The following is a 16,825-nucleotide window of genomic DNA, read 5'->3' on the forward strand; positions in this document are numbered from 1 at the left end:
CCATGTTAGAGATGTGAGAACAGTATTCAGTGTACGAATGTGCTTAGGATTAGCAAGTATTTGTTCTCCTGAACTTGATGCTGTCTCAAGCCCAGGATCTGAGTACAATAACCTTTTGTCTGGGTGATGGGATTGGAGAGCATTCTTCTAAGGAGATGAGTTTGGCTTCATTTCCCAGGCGAGGGGCAGGGCTTTACCTGGGCGGTATGAGACCTCTGCATCACCATTGCCAGGGGATTGAAATGGCTAATGCCCCACCCCCTCCTTGGTTCCCTATCCTGGCTCACAGCCAAAAGGCAGAGTGGGCATCCGACAGGGGACAGGAAATGGCAGGTAATCACAGTGGTAGTTGGAAATGACCAAAGTCACTGGAGAAATTCAAGAAAGTAATTGTGTCTCAAGTGCCTGTTGGGAATGGGTCGCGGTGGAGGCTGCACAAGTTGGAAGTGATTTAGAGGGCTTTTGTGGCTTCTCTGTGCTGCAGAGTAAGTAGCACAGGGGGAGAGGTGAGGGCCACATCAGCCCACCAAATGGTGGTGTTCTGGGTGGTCCTGGGGCTTCCCATCCTTTGATTGCAGCAGTTCTAAGCTACTTAGAAGTGATTGTCCCTGGACTGTACACCTGTGCAAGCCAGAAGGGTGGTGTCTGATGGCTGGCTGGCAGCTCAGTTCTCTGGTCACTTTCTTTCCAAGGAGTGACAGAGCAGAGGACAGGGACACAAGGGCACACGTACTGGGATGATCTCTCCCATACGGCTAAGGTGATCCGGGCAATTCAGAGATAGTTTTATGCTCAAATTCCCTGGAAAACATTCCTGCTTTGGTAGCAAAATTGCTTGTTGCTTTACCTTCTGAAATCGGATCATTAGAACAGGCCTGAGGTAGATGTCCTTTAAGGAGGTCCGAAGACTGTGTTAATAGTGACATGGCTGTAGCTGGAGCTTTTCAATACATGGTGTATTTGTTCCCAGGGCTGAGACTGTTGTGTTGTGGACTACCTGTACAGTGAAATCAAGGGAACTAGAAGAGTAAAATGATTAGAAGGGCTGCCAGGTGCTAGTGGCTCATGCTTGTAATCCTAGCTACTCAGGAGATAGAGATCTGAGGATCCTGGTTCAAAGCCAGCCTTGGTAGACAAATCTGAGAGACTCTTATCTCTGCTTAAGCAGCAAAAAGCCAGAAGTAGAGATGTGGCTCTAGGGATAGAACACCAGCCCTGAGAAAAAAATGAAAGCTAAGCCAGAGCAGGAAACCCTGAGTTCAATCACACACACACACACACACACACACACACACACACACACACACACACACGGCTGACACATGTAGCCACCATGCTTCCATTTCTGTGGATTCTAATGGGAAAATGGGATTTGTTGTGAATCTGTGAGCTCAGGGGCGTAGAAGAAGGAGAAACTATGAGAAACAGAAATAACATGGGGGACAGAGCATATGACTACGCAGGTTTAGCTATAGGCACCGTGAACTTCCTGCTGTAACATGGTGGAGATCTTCCCCCATCGAACCTCACACTCCACTGCCCCACCCCCACCCCCTGGAGTTCGTGTGATTTTCATCCCATTGTTAGAATAAGAGCAATGTTGTGGAATTAGAAGACCTGTAAGTTCCCTCGTTTAAGGGAGTTGGTTATGAGACCTTTTGTACAAGGCTCTGTTTGCTCAGATTTCCTTCCTGATCCCTGCGTAGGAGCAGTTCAGCAGAGGGTCAGGAGTTCCATTTGCATGGGCAGAGGAAGGGAAGGAGACTCTGGCTTTGAACCTGGGGCACTGAGCTTCAAGGGGTGCACGCTGCACATAACCAGGCAACTCTGAGGCATTCGCAGAAGGAAAACTTGAAGTAGGATATGTGCTTCTAGTTTTGTCAAAAATGGGGAGGAAATGGACACTGTCTCCTCTACCTCAGGCTTCTTCTTATCATACTGGGGGTCACAATGCCTGACCTGCTACGTTCGTTTGCAATTTGTGCCATCAATCAGTGTCAGTCACTTTGTTTTGCCATATATATGCACGTATGTATATGTGTGCATATGTATGTAACATATGTGTATATGTATATGTACACACATATATATACACACATATACATACATTGTATTGGGGCTTGAATTCAGGATCTTGTACTCTTGCTGAGCTTTTTCCACTCAAGGCTGGAGCTCTACCACTTGAGCCACACCGCTACTTTCGGCTGATTGATTGGAGATACAGTCTCGGATTTGTCTGTTCTGGCTGCCTTCAAACCCTGATCCTTGGATCTCAGCCTCCTGTAAGCCACTAATCCTTGTTGAGCCTCTATCGGTTTTCTGTATTTTTTAAAAAAATATATTTTATTGTTTTCAATTGCCTCAGGATCTTGCCACAGAGCTCAGTCTAGCCTAGAACCTGAAGACCTCCTGCCTCAGTCTCCAAAGTGCTTGGATCATGAAAGAGACATCTGTGGCTGGGTATAGTGATCATGCCTGTAATCTCAGCACTTGGTGGGAAAAGGCAGGAGGACTGAGGGTTCAAGGCCTGCCTGGGATACATAGTGGTACTCTGTCTTTAAAACAAAACAAAACAAAAAATAAGTTAAAAAAACCCCTAAACTTAGCTCTACATGCAAACTATGTCTTTTTTATTTTAAGTAAATCACATGTCAAAGTGTTTGTTTCTTTTCAAAACTTCTGTGAAAAAGCAACTTGAGGCACTCCTTATATAAGTACTTGTAATTATGATCTTGTATCTATAGGTAAAAAAGAATCCAAGTTTCAATAAATCAATTAAAATGACCTTTTATAGGATAGTCTATCTGAAATTGGGAATGATTTGTACTTTCATATTACTCGCCCACTTTTATTCTCTCTAAGATGCCTTCCTGATTATGTGTTATTTTCAGAAAGCTGCTGGAATCTCTTTAAAGTGTTGGTTGTTGTTTTTTTAACAGGATTTTCCTGTAGCTCTTTGGCAAACTTTATGCTTTTATTGTTTAAGAAGTATAAATAATGACAGAACTGAGTTCTTTTCTGACTTGTTTTCCTTTTGCCCTGCTTTTATGTTAAGTCACCCAGCAGTTCCTGTTTTCCTGTCTTTGAACTTTGACAAGTGGGCTATCTCTTCTTTACCTGAAATGAAAAGAAAACTATAGGTTTTGGAGCCTGTCAGGACAAAGATAGTAGTTCTGGGCTCTGACTGAGAGCAAAGAGGTAGAGAAGTTTTTCACACTGAGATTTGTGCTTTCCCAAGTTCATCGTGTGTGCTGTGGGTCCCTGCTTCCCTTCAGAGTCCTGCATGAATGGGTGGTTATTTGAATATTCTACTATATGAGGAATTCATAGTCTAAGACCACAAAATTTCATACTAATTTCCTTGTCAAGGTAAACCTAAATTTGATATACCCAAACTAAAGGGAGTTAGCTCTGAAGGCATGATTACCTTGTATGTATGGTATGTTGGAGTGGCAGTGGGTTATTGAATGTGAGCTGAGGTGGGTTTATGAGGAGTTTGTTGATGGACTTGGTAGATTGAAGCCAGGACTGGATTCAACAGCATTGCTAGAGTGGGTGACCTAGAGCTGCCTGGTTTAGAGAGACGCAGGTTCAATTATTGACAATTTTGTCTCTGCTTCTTCAAGCTCAACTCCAGCCTCTCTTTATGCTGGTAAGAAGGCTAAATAGGAGCCATTTATCTCCAAAGGTGGCTAGTTTGGGTAATGAGGAACAATGATGCTAGATTTGATCTGTGTGAAGATCCATAATATTGATCAGCACCATGATCTTGGCCTACCTAACTCATCTCTTGAACTTGAAGTGAGAATATTCATTCCAAAGAGTTTTCTGGAGAAGTAGCTAAGTGACAGTGAAAGGAGATGTGGTTTTTAGCACACAGTAGGCTATTTGGTAAACCCAAGGCTATTCCCTTCCTTTACTGGGCATTGTCCTGCCTCTGATCCAGTAGACTGTCACTATGTCTGGTGCATCATATTCATTGTGTAAGTTGCTTGAGTGATGATAATGGTGTTAAGAGGGCAGATACTGACTTGTTACCATGATCTTTTTGAGATGGAAATGGTCCATCCTTATCTCCTGGTTTTGCTTTACAACACAGTGACATCCCTAAAATCAACTTGCTCATTGGAGGCTCCTTTCTTGGGATTGCAAACCAGGAAGGAGATGCAACTCTTTACATGGAACCCTGAGACTCTTAAAAGAAAAGCGGTCCAGGGAGAAAACTTCTCTTCTGTGGAGACATTTCCTAATGTGCATCTAAGGACCCCATGATACCAGACGGAAGATTCTCCTTTATTTTGCTTCAATATTTTACACTTTGGTCAGAGAAAACACACTTACTTAGCAGGAGGTAATAGTATTTGTAAAAAGCTTAATCGTGTTATTGGTGTTTCTGTTTTTAGTCAGTTTCTGATACTTTGCATATGGCTGGCACGTGAGTCCCCAGTTGTGGGTCTAGCAATTGGAGAACGGAAACAATTTTCCAGCTAATGTAAAGAATTCTTGGGAAGGAGGGAAGAAAGGCACCCTCATCCCCTTCTCAATTATTCCAAATTGGTGTTTATAGGGAATTAAATTCCTTGGTAATTGCCCTGTCTCTTTCCTTTGTCACAGTGTCCTCAGAGCCTCTAAGTGAACACTTGGGGATGTTTCTGACCTCTTGTCTAAGTCAGAACAGGGCCAGCTGTCTAGCATCCACCTTTGGGGAATATTTTTATGCAAAATCATCCTCTTTCTCTCCCCAGTTTGCTGTGTTGGCCATGCATGTTTTCACAGTGTGGTGATGTTTGCTGTCTGGCGTCAAATATGACCACCGTGTGGGCTACAATGTACTCTAGTCTAGGGCCATGCTGGTCTCCCATGGAGAGCACCAAGGATGAAGTGTCACAGGGGTTAGGGTGTGGGTTCTGCTTTCCACACTACCCTGCTAGCTGCACATCCCTCTTTCTACTTCTTATCTCACTGAGGCTTCCATTTCTCATCCACAGAATGGCATTGGTAGTAGCTTAGTTTCTAGGCACCAGTCTAGGAGATTTAATCCCTAGAACTGAATCCCTAGAAAGATTTCATCAAAAGGATAAAACAACACATTATAAATGAAGACACCTCAAAAACAACAACAACAGAAAAGCACTCTACAAGTGTAAGATGTTATTAAATGTAAACTCAGTGAGGATTCACACAATTTTATTGTCCACATTAGAGAAGAAACTTCTGAATTAGGAACACCCAAGTTATTGTAAAGCTTAAATTTCCCTTTGGTGTAGTCCCTCTAGGACAGATAAATATGCCCCAGGGTGAGTTTATGTCTTTGCCTATCTAAGTGGATTTCCTTAGGCTCCCTTTTCTAGTGTTTAGTCTGATTATCTTTGTTATCTATTTTAAAACATTGGAAAAAGATAGGAAACCTGGAAGACTTTTTTTTTTTTTTTTTTTTTACACATCGGAGAGTAGAAATTCAAACACTTCTAGGAAAGAGAAGGAATTATACTCAATGTATTCAAAGCTAGAGACAAAAGAAAAATTTCTTTCAAAAATTGACAATGCAATAAAATTTAATTAAAAAATAAAAAAAATGACAATGGTAATTTAAACGTTTTTTTTCCTTCAGAAAGGACAGGCTCAGGAAAAGAAAGGTGGGGTTGTATATAGCTAAGTGTGTGTGTGTGTGTGTGTAAAAAACTCAGCAATGTCTTGGGAACTTGAGACCATTTTATTTTATTTTATTCTATTCTGGAGGCTATGGGGAAGTTAGTTTCTTTTTAACTTTCTGAGACATCTCAGTTCTACAAAACAGGGAAATGAAGAAAGGACAGTCCCAAGTATGATGTAGACTATCTAGTTGACAGAGTGGACTGTGATTGTTTCCCATGATGGTTGGGGGATAGCCTGGAATAGGATTCAAGGAAGAACTCAAAGTGAGAGCCAGGGTGTAGCTCAGCGACAGAGTGCTTGTGGAGTATAGATGAAGCCCTGCTCCCCGGCACCACAGACAATAAAAAGTAATTGAGACGGAGGGTCGGTGTGGTGGTTCATGCCCATAATCCTCATTACACAGGAGGTAGAAATAGGAGAATCGCTGTCTGAGACTGGTCCAGAAAACTGTGTGAGACCTTAACCTGTAAAATACCTAATGCAATAAAAGCACTAAGGATGTGACCAAATGTGAGACCCTGAGTTCAGACCCCAGTACTATAAAGTAACAACCACAACAACAATGCTGAAGAGACCAGTAACTGAGGAGTACTGGCTTGCCGGAAAGCTTGGCAGTAGATGGAGTTGTGGGCCAGCTCTCAGCAACACCGTCTTTGTGGAGAGTATTGTGCCTTGTTCTGTGGTCTAGATGAAGAGTACCTGTTCAGCCTTGCTTGTGTCTGAAGAACATGTAGCCAGAATAGAAAGACAGTAACAATTAGACTTCTTTAGAAGGTGTGAGACACACTGGGGTAGCCTGGCTGTCCAAGCAGCAGGTGTTTGTGCTCATCTTAGAACATTAGAAAACATGGTGCTCTGCTGCTCCAAGCTTCTGCTTTTGTCCCTTAGGACTCTCTGGTTGGATGGCTGGTGCACTATTTCTTTGTCACCTCTGCCTGTGTCCCCTCACCAGAGCATCTACTTGTTTTCCTTCCTGCTGTGTTTGGAGTGGATGAGCCCTTGTCTTCTTGGGAAGAAAGCCCTTCCACTCTCCTTGCAGGAAGGTCTGGGAGTCGCCATTGGCACCATCTCCTTGGCTCTCCTCTTCCATTGGAAAGCCAAAGTAGCTGCTCCAGCATAGGAGCTGCGGGTTTCTTGTGCATGCTGCTGGCTGGCTTGCGGAGAGACCAGAATGAGAATGGTAGCTACTCGTTGTTTGGTGGCTTGGTAAAGGGGGGCTGTGCTGTGCCATTGTGTAAGGGAGCTGCCCCAACAAGTGTCTGGAATTAGATTCAGTGCTCCAGGACCCCCTTCCCTTTCTCCATTTAGACTTTCTCAACAGAAGCTGCTTTTCGTTTGATTAACTGTCACAAACTCTCCAAAGGAGAATTACCATCTCTGTTGTAAATGCCTCCAATAAATTTCTCCTAGTATCAATGGAGGGTAAAGAATAGAGGATTTCATCTGCCTTCTTCCCTGTTAGTGAAATGACTAGTAGGTAGCCCAGCTCATCTACATATTAAGGTCCCAGACCTCTCAGTACCTTTCTTAAATTTTTTTGTTACCTTGGTAACAGTGCCCCAGCTCAGAACTTGCATGAAGCCTGGAGCAAGTCTGCAGTCTGCTTTCTTCACATTGAAAGGGCCAGGAATGGAGAAGGGTTGTTTTTTTTCCAGAATGTCTTTAGGAGTGAGTAGATGAGAAGAAGGGAAGGAAAAAGTGAGAGGTACACTCTTGTGGTAGCATTTTCAAAGTAGTGCTTTTTAGTTAGTTGGAAGTGGTATTGCCTCAACTTACAAAGAAGGTAAGGGTGTGATCTCTTATAACTTCATAGGGGTTTAAAAGCAGATCTTTTTGCCGATGCATTTGGCAGGGCTGGTGTGAGAAGCATCACTGTGAGTTGATAATTTATTGCAAACCCAGCTTTGGAGGGCTCTGCCTTCTCCACTGCTTTGGTGAAATAGCATGGCCCTTCCACATTGCTTGCTGGCTTTTATTTTCTCTGGTCAGTTTTCAGGAGATTTAAGAAGCCAGATTTATCCAGGTGCCAGGGGCTCATGCCTGTTATCCTAGCTACTCAGGAGGTTGAGATTTAAGGGTCATGGATCAAAGTCACCGTGAGACTTGAATTAACCACCCAAAAGCTTGAAGTGAAGCTGTGGCTCAAGTGGTACAGTGCTAGCCTTGAACAACAACAAAAAAAAGCTAAGGGAGAGCCCATAGGCCCTGAGTTCAAGTCCTAGCACCGAAACAAAGCAAAAAAGAAGCCAAATTTCAACATCAAGAGTTAGGGAGAGCAACATGGACACATCTTCCAACCTGAAGGAATGGTCTTTGTGGTCCAGTGGCAAGAGGGAGCTTCTGCGATGCCCCATGTCACTCACAGGCCAGAAGAGAGTGACACCCAGAGGGGAGCCAGTTACCCAAAGCACAGAGCTGGCTGGACAGACGCTGGGCTACCTTCAGGCCTCCTGACTCCAAGTCTAGTGCTCTTGGAACATCTGTCCTGATTCATTTGCTCTGAGTTCTGCTTGAGCGGTGAGATGCCCTCTTATTGGCACTTGTTAGTTCGAGGAATTAGATGGAAACTGGAGCCTCAGGTGCTCTAAGGATAAATTGTTAGAAATGTACCTTCCCATTCAGGGCACATTCAACTCTCTTGCTAAACTCCATCTCTCTGAAGTCCCTTTTCCATGCCAGTAGCAGCAGCAACAGACCTGCGGCAGGAGGAAATAGAATGTCTCTTAGACATTTTCTTTCTCAAAACTTGGATAGGGACAAGTGAGCCTGAGGCAATTACAGAGCCTTTGCAAAGAGACTTTTAGTAAAGAAATGTGTTTTTAAAAATACAGTACAGGATGCCTTTGAACTAGAAAGTCTTCGTGGAATAGCAGGAGCTGTGTGTGATGTCTTTGCAAGTACTTTTGGATATTCATTCTTCCTTTGTAAATATGTTTTCTTACCTTCTGGCTCAAGCACTGACAAGTGGATCTATCTTTCCATTGATTCCACAGTTGCTGAGCTTCTCCTTGGTGCTGTGTGCTTTAAGGGTACTTGGGAAGCAATGCTGAGTATTGTACACGACCTCTGACCTCAGTAACACTTTGAAACGTATGTTTACCCAGGAGCCGGATCCTTTACTCAGAAAAAGATGAGTGTTTTGACTGCTTTGATGAATGAATGATTGAGTGATCTTTCCTAAGACACCATTAGTTCAAATGTCCTTATAATAAGAATAGTTCTCCATAAGTTCAGAAGCTGGGCATGGGAGTTCATCCCTATAATCTCAACTATTCAGGAAGCAGAGATTGGGCGGATTATTGTTCAAGGCCAGCCCTGTTCCCCCCACCCCACCCCCCCCCACCAAAATAAAAAAAGATATATAGTGCTTTTTCACTTGTAACCCCAGCTCTGCATGTGGCATAGATGAAAGGATTGTGCTCTGAGGAAAAGGAAGAGCCTATCTGAAAAAAACCAAAACCACAAACAACTAAAGCTCAAAAAGGACTAAGGACATGGCTCAGTTGGTGGAGTGCCTGCCTACCAAACATGAGACTCTGAGTTCAGACTCCAGTACTTCCCAACGAGTAGCATCACAAAGCTCTGGACCAGAAGGTATCGTAGGGACTGTGGACTTAGGCACCGGGGGTTATTTCAGATTGGACATGCGTGGGGAGGGAAGTACAATCCAGTCCTGGAATTTGTGTATATGTTTCTGAGCTGGAAAGTCTATACAGTGGCACTGGATGGAAGAGGGAGAGGCGAAGCAATGGTGGAAGCAATGACAGGGTCAAGCGCTAAGCCTTCTGGGGGCTAGGCTTAACATACATGCTTTTATGTCGTCCCCTCTCAGGATCCTGTGATTCTGGTCTGGGTGTTGGTTCCCCATCTACGAAGAAGAGAGTGGATGCTGGCTAAGATCCTACAGCAAAGCCATGAGTTGAGGTTCTGTCCGGGGTCTTTCTGCCTTGTCCTGCCAGCTCTTACCTTCACATATCAGTTCTCTCTCATCCGTTCTCTCTCATCAGGACTACCGGGATGATTTGCTCCTTCCAACCAGCAAAACAGAATCTCCGTCCCGCCATGTACCCAGTATTCATTTAAGGAAGGCTTTGGGTAAGAGAAAGGGGAGAAAATGAGGAACAGTTACACTGGAGTGTCAAGAAGGAACGTGAAAGCCCAAGACTAAAGTGAGGTAGAAAATAGCATTGTACACGTAGACTTGGCCTACTGTGTCTTAGTTCTTTTTCAGTTGATGAGTTGAATTTGAATTGGTACAAAGTAGGCTTGGCCCACAAGTTTGGATTGGTCCACAAGCTCTTTTTGAATGCCAGTACTGGGGCAGGACCTTGCCTTCTTGCTAGGTTTTTTTCACTCTTGGCTGGTGCTTTACCACTTGAGCCACAGCTTCCATGTCCAGCTTTTTGGTGATTAATTGGAGTTTCACCTTTCTCCTGGAGTTGGCTTCAAACCATGATCCTTAGATCCAGTTCCCTGAGTAGCTAGGATTATAGATATGAACCCCAGCAGTTCTAGGGGGTTTAATTACATGCTCATTTTTGTGGCACTGCACATGGGGAGCCCTGTTTTACCCCTGAGGTGCACTCCTCTGCTAGACCCTAGCATCCCATTTTCTAAGCAAGCACATTTGCCTTCCTCTCGCTGCTCTTCTGCAGTATGCACAACTAAGTGTAGCCATTTTCCATTATTTGTTGTGGGAGGGATGCTACCACACACACTTTTCTTCACTTGAATGGTGCTTTGATGCAAAAAAGTGTACTCAGCCCCTGCCTTCGGGAACCTTCTGTGTCACCAGGGGCGGAGGGTTGCAATATGCTGGGATTGTTAGTACTGTGGGACATTGTGAAGAATACTGGGTGAGCCCATCTTGCATAAGTTGATGGCAAGAGAGTTCCCACTTGGTTTGATGAGCTGTTGGAGGAACTCTGTGAAAGAAACAAATGAAAAGGCTTCTGCAGAGTTGCGTGCCTCAACGCTGTGATTGTGAAGCCCAAGTGCCTAGGTTGAGATCACAGTGAGTCTAATGTCCCTGAGACTCGTGCTCAAAACCGTGGCTCATCTGGGCTGTTGACATGGGAAGCATGTCTCTTGTACATGCACTTCTGTCTCACTTCCTTCAACTAACAAAGCAGCCCTCTGCTACATAGGTGACGGGCATTTATTTTCTTTGTGGTTTTGTATGAATTTCATCCTAGACAACATAGCAATTTCAACCAGGTTGCTAACTACTGTCCAGGGCTAGACGTTTTGGTCAGCACTGAGATGTTTTCTCCTGGTTCCTCACTGACCACGAATCTTGGGAAAAATCATGTAATTTGGTTTCATGCAGGGGGTCTCTTAGACAAACCATAACAACAACAAAAGCCCCCAAACAAAAACAATCACACTTAGAAGCCAATTCCTGGCTACACAGATTATTTTGAAATATTTGTAGTCTTAAAAAATATAATTTTATTGTTATGATTAACATATCACATAGAGAGGGTTGCCATTTTATAAATCAGGTAATAAGTACATTTCTTTTGGGGCCAATGTCACCCCCTTTTTTTTGCTTTCCCCTAATTTCCCTTCCCATCCCTGCCCACAGGTGCATAGTTCATATTCCACATGGTAGCTACTAAATGAAGGTTGTCATTGCTGCTTTTTTAAGGTGGATGTTGAGCTGAGGACAGATTGTTGCCTTTTTTCTTTCTAATGTACAGAAAAATGCTAATGATACAGTTGTGAAATGTGAAGTTGTTAATCTAGTAAATAAAAAGTTAATCCATTTTGGACTGTCTTGTGTTATGGTGTTCTTTTTGGGGGGGATATTGTAATTGTGGCAGAGTAGTTAATACTCTGCGGAAATAGCACAATCCAGAATGAGAGAAAAGAATGAAGAACAGAGTTGCATAGAAGATGGAGGAGTTGACAAAGTTTTGAAGCATGAGGCTTCCTGAGAGCAATTTTTAGCTTTACTGACTAATATATTTTCACATGGGTTGGGACTAATCAGCTTGGTTTTGCAGAGCGTGTGTAGTGGAAGGGATCATCTTTTCGATGACAAACCAGCCTTTGCTCCATGTTACTTGGATCACCAACCAAACCACCAGCCCTCAATTGCCAATTTGCTCTTGCTCTGATGGGCCTGCTTGTTTCCATAATTTATGTATTTTTATTATCTGTTCAAGATCTTTTTGTCCTCACTGATGCCACACAAATCTTAGACAAGGAAAGACAGAAAAGTAGGCGTTCTCTCTGCTCCCAAAGAGGGCTCTTGTTTTCTGCATCCAAGCATGGTGGGTCTGTGAGAACCCACAAATTGTTCTGGTTCATTTTTCTTCTTTTTGCTGGCTTTGGGATTTCTGATGGTCAGCCCATGCTTCCAGACTGAAGTCATTAACTTTGCTCCAAGCAGGAAGGATTTGAGGTAGAGGTGAAGATGAAAGTCTGAGAGACTCTTATCTCCAGTTCACCACCAAAAAGCTGGAAGTGGAGCTGTGGTTCAAGTGGTAGAGTGCTAGCCTTGAGCAGAAAAAAAATCTCGGACAGTGCCCAGGCCCTGAGGACTGTACACCACACACCTGCATTCTCACGTACACACACACACACACACACACACACACACACACACACACACACACACCCCACAGCCTTGTTTCTGAGTGAAGTAGACAGTGCTGCCTACTAGCTGTCTGTGCATGGCTTGCTATGCAGATCTGTTGGGTTGGTCTGGTTCTATGGGGCTGCTCACCTGCCCCCGCCTTACCTTGGAGGCATTCTCTAGGTTTGGTTGCTCCTCTCTCCCTGCTCTCCAGGAAAGGAAGATTGACAGGAGTGTAGATGGGCCTCCAGCCCTTCCCTGCACGTGTAAACCCAGGGTCCTTTCACCCTTGGGATCTTTCTCATTTGCTGGAGAGTAAAGGAGGTCAGATGGACAGCTGGACCTGTTGGGATTGGGCAGACTGCTGGGCCAGATGGACTTGGCTGTGTAGCCCTCTCCTCAGCCCTTGTCTGCACTGGCCTGGTCATGAGAGGTGATCACGAGCGAAAGCAGCTGCTCAGAGGCTCGAGCCTGTGGCATCTTCACAGAAACACCTGTCTGTTTATCGTGGTGATCAGCAAGAGCTTATTTTCCTTAAGGAGGGTAATGGAAATTTTGCTTTCAGCTAACATCATTTCTCTAGACAAATAGCTCTGGAAGCTTTTCCTGGATGAATTGCTGATGGAAGGAAATTCTGTTGTGTATTGTGAAAATGTCATGAAGCAGATACTGCCCTAGCCATGCATCGCATGTTTGCACATGGTTACTTCTTTTAAAGGTGCAGAGTGGTACCTGCCTTTGGGTTGGGGAGGGGCGTGGTCTTTAAAAATCTTGACTTGGCATCTCATACAAAGAAATGTGCAATTTTTTTCCAGTTTTTTAAAAAGATAAAATGTCATGTAATGATCGGAACTAAATCATTTGCTTTTTTTTTCTTTTTGAATGTTTGCCCTTCACATAGTTTATGAAGCTCTGACTTGAATAAATACATCCCAAGAGCCTTTGCCTTCCATAGATAAGGTTGAATGCCATCCTGATGTCGTAGCATACCATTGCTAGGATTAGAAGAAACCCTTGAAAAGCAAGCCAGGAAACCAGGGGGAGGGGGATGGTTTCTGTGTGTGAAGTACATTCTTTTCACAATGCAATTTTCTTGTTATCTTACACTTTCCATGGGGAAACGAATATGTTATTTTGAACAAGTGGTTTAAAAAATAGTCACATTTACCAGACTTCTCCCCCACTCTTCCCACACCCCTAGTTTACTGGGTGGCTCAGACTCCAGCAATACAACTTGCTCTGGGGTCACATGTGTAAAAAGTGGTGCACCTAGGCCCACGTATGCAAGGCTATAAGAACTGCGTATCTTTGATGGCGGAGCTTCTGGGGTTCCGACACAGGAAAATGATCCTGTGGGAGGACGCTGGAGAGGGACATGGCTGAGTTGGGCTCCATTGGGAGTTGAAGTTGTGGGTATGCAGATGCACTTGACAGGTCCTTTCTTGGGCCCCAGGGCTCTGCTTTAGCTGAGAGTTGCCTCTCCCCACTCCCTTTGCAGAGGTCTTCTTCTCCCTTGACATCAGTGAGTCAAGAGTATTAGGCAGTAAAGAGCAAAGGAGAATGCAGTCTGCGTGTGGAGGGGCATGCACAGATGAAGGCACGCACTTGCTCTCCCAAAGCTTGCAGCTGGTGTGTGGCAGGTGCTTCAAAGGAAAAGGGTTCTTGACGTGGTCACTGGGTGGGAGGTAAGTGCTTGCTTGCAAGTTGAGAGAGAGTCTTTATTATCCACTCGAGAGAAGAAGGCTGGAGACAATGTGCTATTTGGTCTGGGTCTTTAACCAAAGAAACATTCCTGATGAAGGGAGGGCGTGGAGAGTGCAGTCAGGCGTGAGCAGTGGTGTCCTTGCATGGATTCCTGTTTACCCCTGTGTCCTCGCTGGGACTTGCCAGTAGTCCCCTGCAGCCTGCGCTGGTCTCCCGTGCAGTATAAAGATCTCAAGTGTGAAGTGCACTGTGGAGTTTCTTAAATAAAGGAGAGTTCTTCTCTGCTTTCAACCATGGAAAGGGAATGGGATTGGGTTTCTTGTGTCTCATCTCCAAAGCCCAGCCCCAGGGTCTGACAAACAGTACATAGTCTTAAATACTGGCTAAAAGAAGGGAAACAATCCAGAGGCTGGATTTCTGGAGAAGAGCTAGGAGGGGATTCATCTTTGAATGATGAACTGAGTGTCATTCCAGGATTATTTTCTCTTCTAAGTACCTGGGGCACAGAAAGGACCACCTTCCTTCTGCTCCCCACAGGTAGAGTGATGGGCTTCCGGCTCCCAGGGGAAGATGGGACACTGCTTCCTGACCACACAGCTCTGCATAATTGATGAACTCAGCATACTTGTTTGCATTCTTTTCCTAAAATAAATTTCACTTTCTAATTAACTCTCCAGAATTAATAAGCGCCAAAAAAACAGGATGTGTGTTGAATCTTGTGATCTGATGCGAGGTGGCGAGCTAGCTCCTTGAAGAAGTAGAATTCATGTTCTTGCAGCTCTGAAAAAGACATTCTTAATTCTGGAAATGAAGAGCTGGGAAACAGGCCTCAAAAAGTAGCTGATAGGGCTCATACTTGTAATCCTAGCTTCTCAAGAGGCTGATACCTGAAGATCATGGTTTAAAGCCAACCGGGGCAGGAAAGTCCATGAGACACTTATTGGTTGACTATTTTTGGTTAACAAATTGAAAATTAGCTGTAAGTGGAGCTTTGACTTAAGTGGTAAAGAGTCAGCCATGAGCAAAGAAGCTAAGGGACAGCACCTAGGCCCTAAGTTCAAGACCTGGTTACCCCTGCCCCCCAAAAAAGGAAAGACAAGTGTGAGGGATGCTTTATCAAATGATTTTTATTATTGATTGATTTAAGGGACTGTTGAACTGAGGGCCTATTACTGATAGGTAAGGCCAGCAAGCCAGACCTTTCTGCTTTAGTTAAATTTCAGATAGGGTCTTAAGATTTTGGTCAGGGCTCTCCTGGGACTGCGGTCCTTCTATTTATGCCTCCTAGGTAGCTGGGATTGTAAGCTCACACTACCACACCAAGCTTATTTGTTGAGATGGGGATCTTGCTGAGCTTTTCTCAAATCACAATTCACCTCATCTTGTTTCCTAAGTAATTATACTACAGGCATGAGCTACCCCACCCAGCCATGGCTTTTAAATAAATAAATGAAATGTGAGGATATTGTGGGCTTAACTTTTGTAATGTTAAGATTGATTCTGAGAGAGCAGAAATATTTAGAATTTTAATATAGCATTGCAAAATAGTATGTGAAGTATAGAAGAAATAGAAAGCACCATTTGATGTTTCTTCTTTGTCTTCCTGTAAGTTATGTGAACACCCAGGAGGTGATAAAATACTTTAGATGACCAGAGGCAAAGAAAGGAAACAAAATAAACTCTTTGTGACTCTTTCAGGTCCTTGGTTAGCCTCATTCTGCAGGTCATTTAACAAGTCACAGATACCCAGAATAAGAAAAGATGAAACCAGAGTTGTTGGGAGTGCCTTATGAGCCAATGATTTTAGCTGAGGTGCTGGGACACTATGTGTGGAGAGGAAACACTGGCTGGGATACTGGCATAAACCATGGAATTCAACATGGAACTTTTCAAGGCTTGGCTAGACTGGAGTGTTCCTTATAAGACCAGGTCCAGAAAAATGCCTCATTTAAAGAATTCTCTGGAAGAATGTTCAGTATCTCTGAGGTACAATTGTTCAAAATCTCATAGGAGTGAGATTTAAGTTCATTACAGGAGTGTAAGAGAGGTAATTTCTCTTGGTGCAGATGAGGAAATGGACCTTTAAACTCTGGTCTATGAGACCAATCTGTCCATGGTTAAGTGTTGAAAAAGGGAAGAAATTGAGTTCAAGTTCAATGAATAGGTCAACTTTGATGGGCTAGGACTTCAGAAGATTGAGAGGTCAGCATATTTGGTGACCAGAGTTAAGTTGAGGACTCATGATTGAAGAAATTGGGAAAGTTAAACTCTCTCTTTGTACCATTCAATTCAGTCTGACAAATGCTATTCCTGGCTAAGTGGAATCATTAGTCTTGTCAGCATCTCTTGACTTTTTAAAAAATGACGAAATTGTGACCAGCTTCCTAAATATAATTTATTCTGGAATCTGCAGCCATTACTCTCAGTAATGTCCTGAGAGGCCATGCATGAAGGATCAGTTTCTCCATGGCACAGCGGCTGTGTTAATGGCAATAGCACCACGAGAGCCCAAATATTTCCAGTTCCTAAGTGCTTTCCTGTTCCCTGCTGTGGTATTATAAGTGTAGGCACACTTGAGGGATAGTTTTTTAACCCATATTATGCTTCAAAAATAAGCTAAACCAGACTAAAATCCAAAACACTTTAACACTGATTCTTATTAACTGTATTAGGTTCTCAGTGGGTGTTATAAATTTAATACTTAAGAGTTTGAGAATTCTTACTTTCATTAGTAAGGGTAATGTGACATAACAGTTTTTATACAGTTTCAAATGCTGGTTTACATTCATTTCTAGATATCTGTGCTAGGGTAGAATTACTCTGACTTAAAAGTTGATCTTTCTGCCCCTCAGTAGATGAGTGGATCAGGAAAATGTGGTATAT

At 43.6% G+C, this 16,825-nt stretch overlaps 1 protein-coding gene and 1 long non-coding RNA gene across 3 annotated transcripts in view; both read left to right on the forward strand.

Moving 5' to 3' along the window:
• Tspan5 (tetraspanin 5) overlaps window positions 1-16,825 on the forward strand; it is a 140,066-nt gene that overhangs the window by 54,143 nt on the left and 69,098 nt on the right. The window lies entirely within an intron of this gene.
• LOC125341575 overlaps window positions 11,285-16,825 on the forward strand; it is a 20,667-nt gene continuing 15,126 nt past the window's right edge. Inside the window, exon 1 of the long non-coding RNA XR_007209010.1 lies at window positions 11,285-11,444. This is a non-coding gene — a long non-coding RNA (uncharacterized LOC125341575). The remainder of the gene's footprint in view (window positions 11,445-16,825) is intronic.

The sequence above is a fragment of the Perognathus longimembris genome, chromosome 24 (genome assembly GCF_023159225.1).
Source record: "Perognathus longimembris pacificus isolate PPM17 chromosome 24, ASM2315922v1, whole genome shotgun sequence".
Lineage (NCBI taxonomy): Eukaryota > Metazoa > Chordata > Mammalia > Rodentia > Heteromyidae > Perognathus > Perognathus longimembris.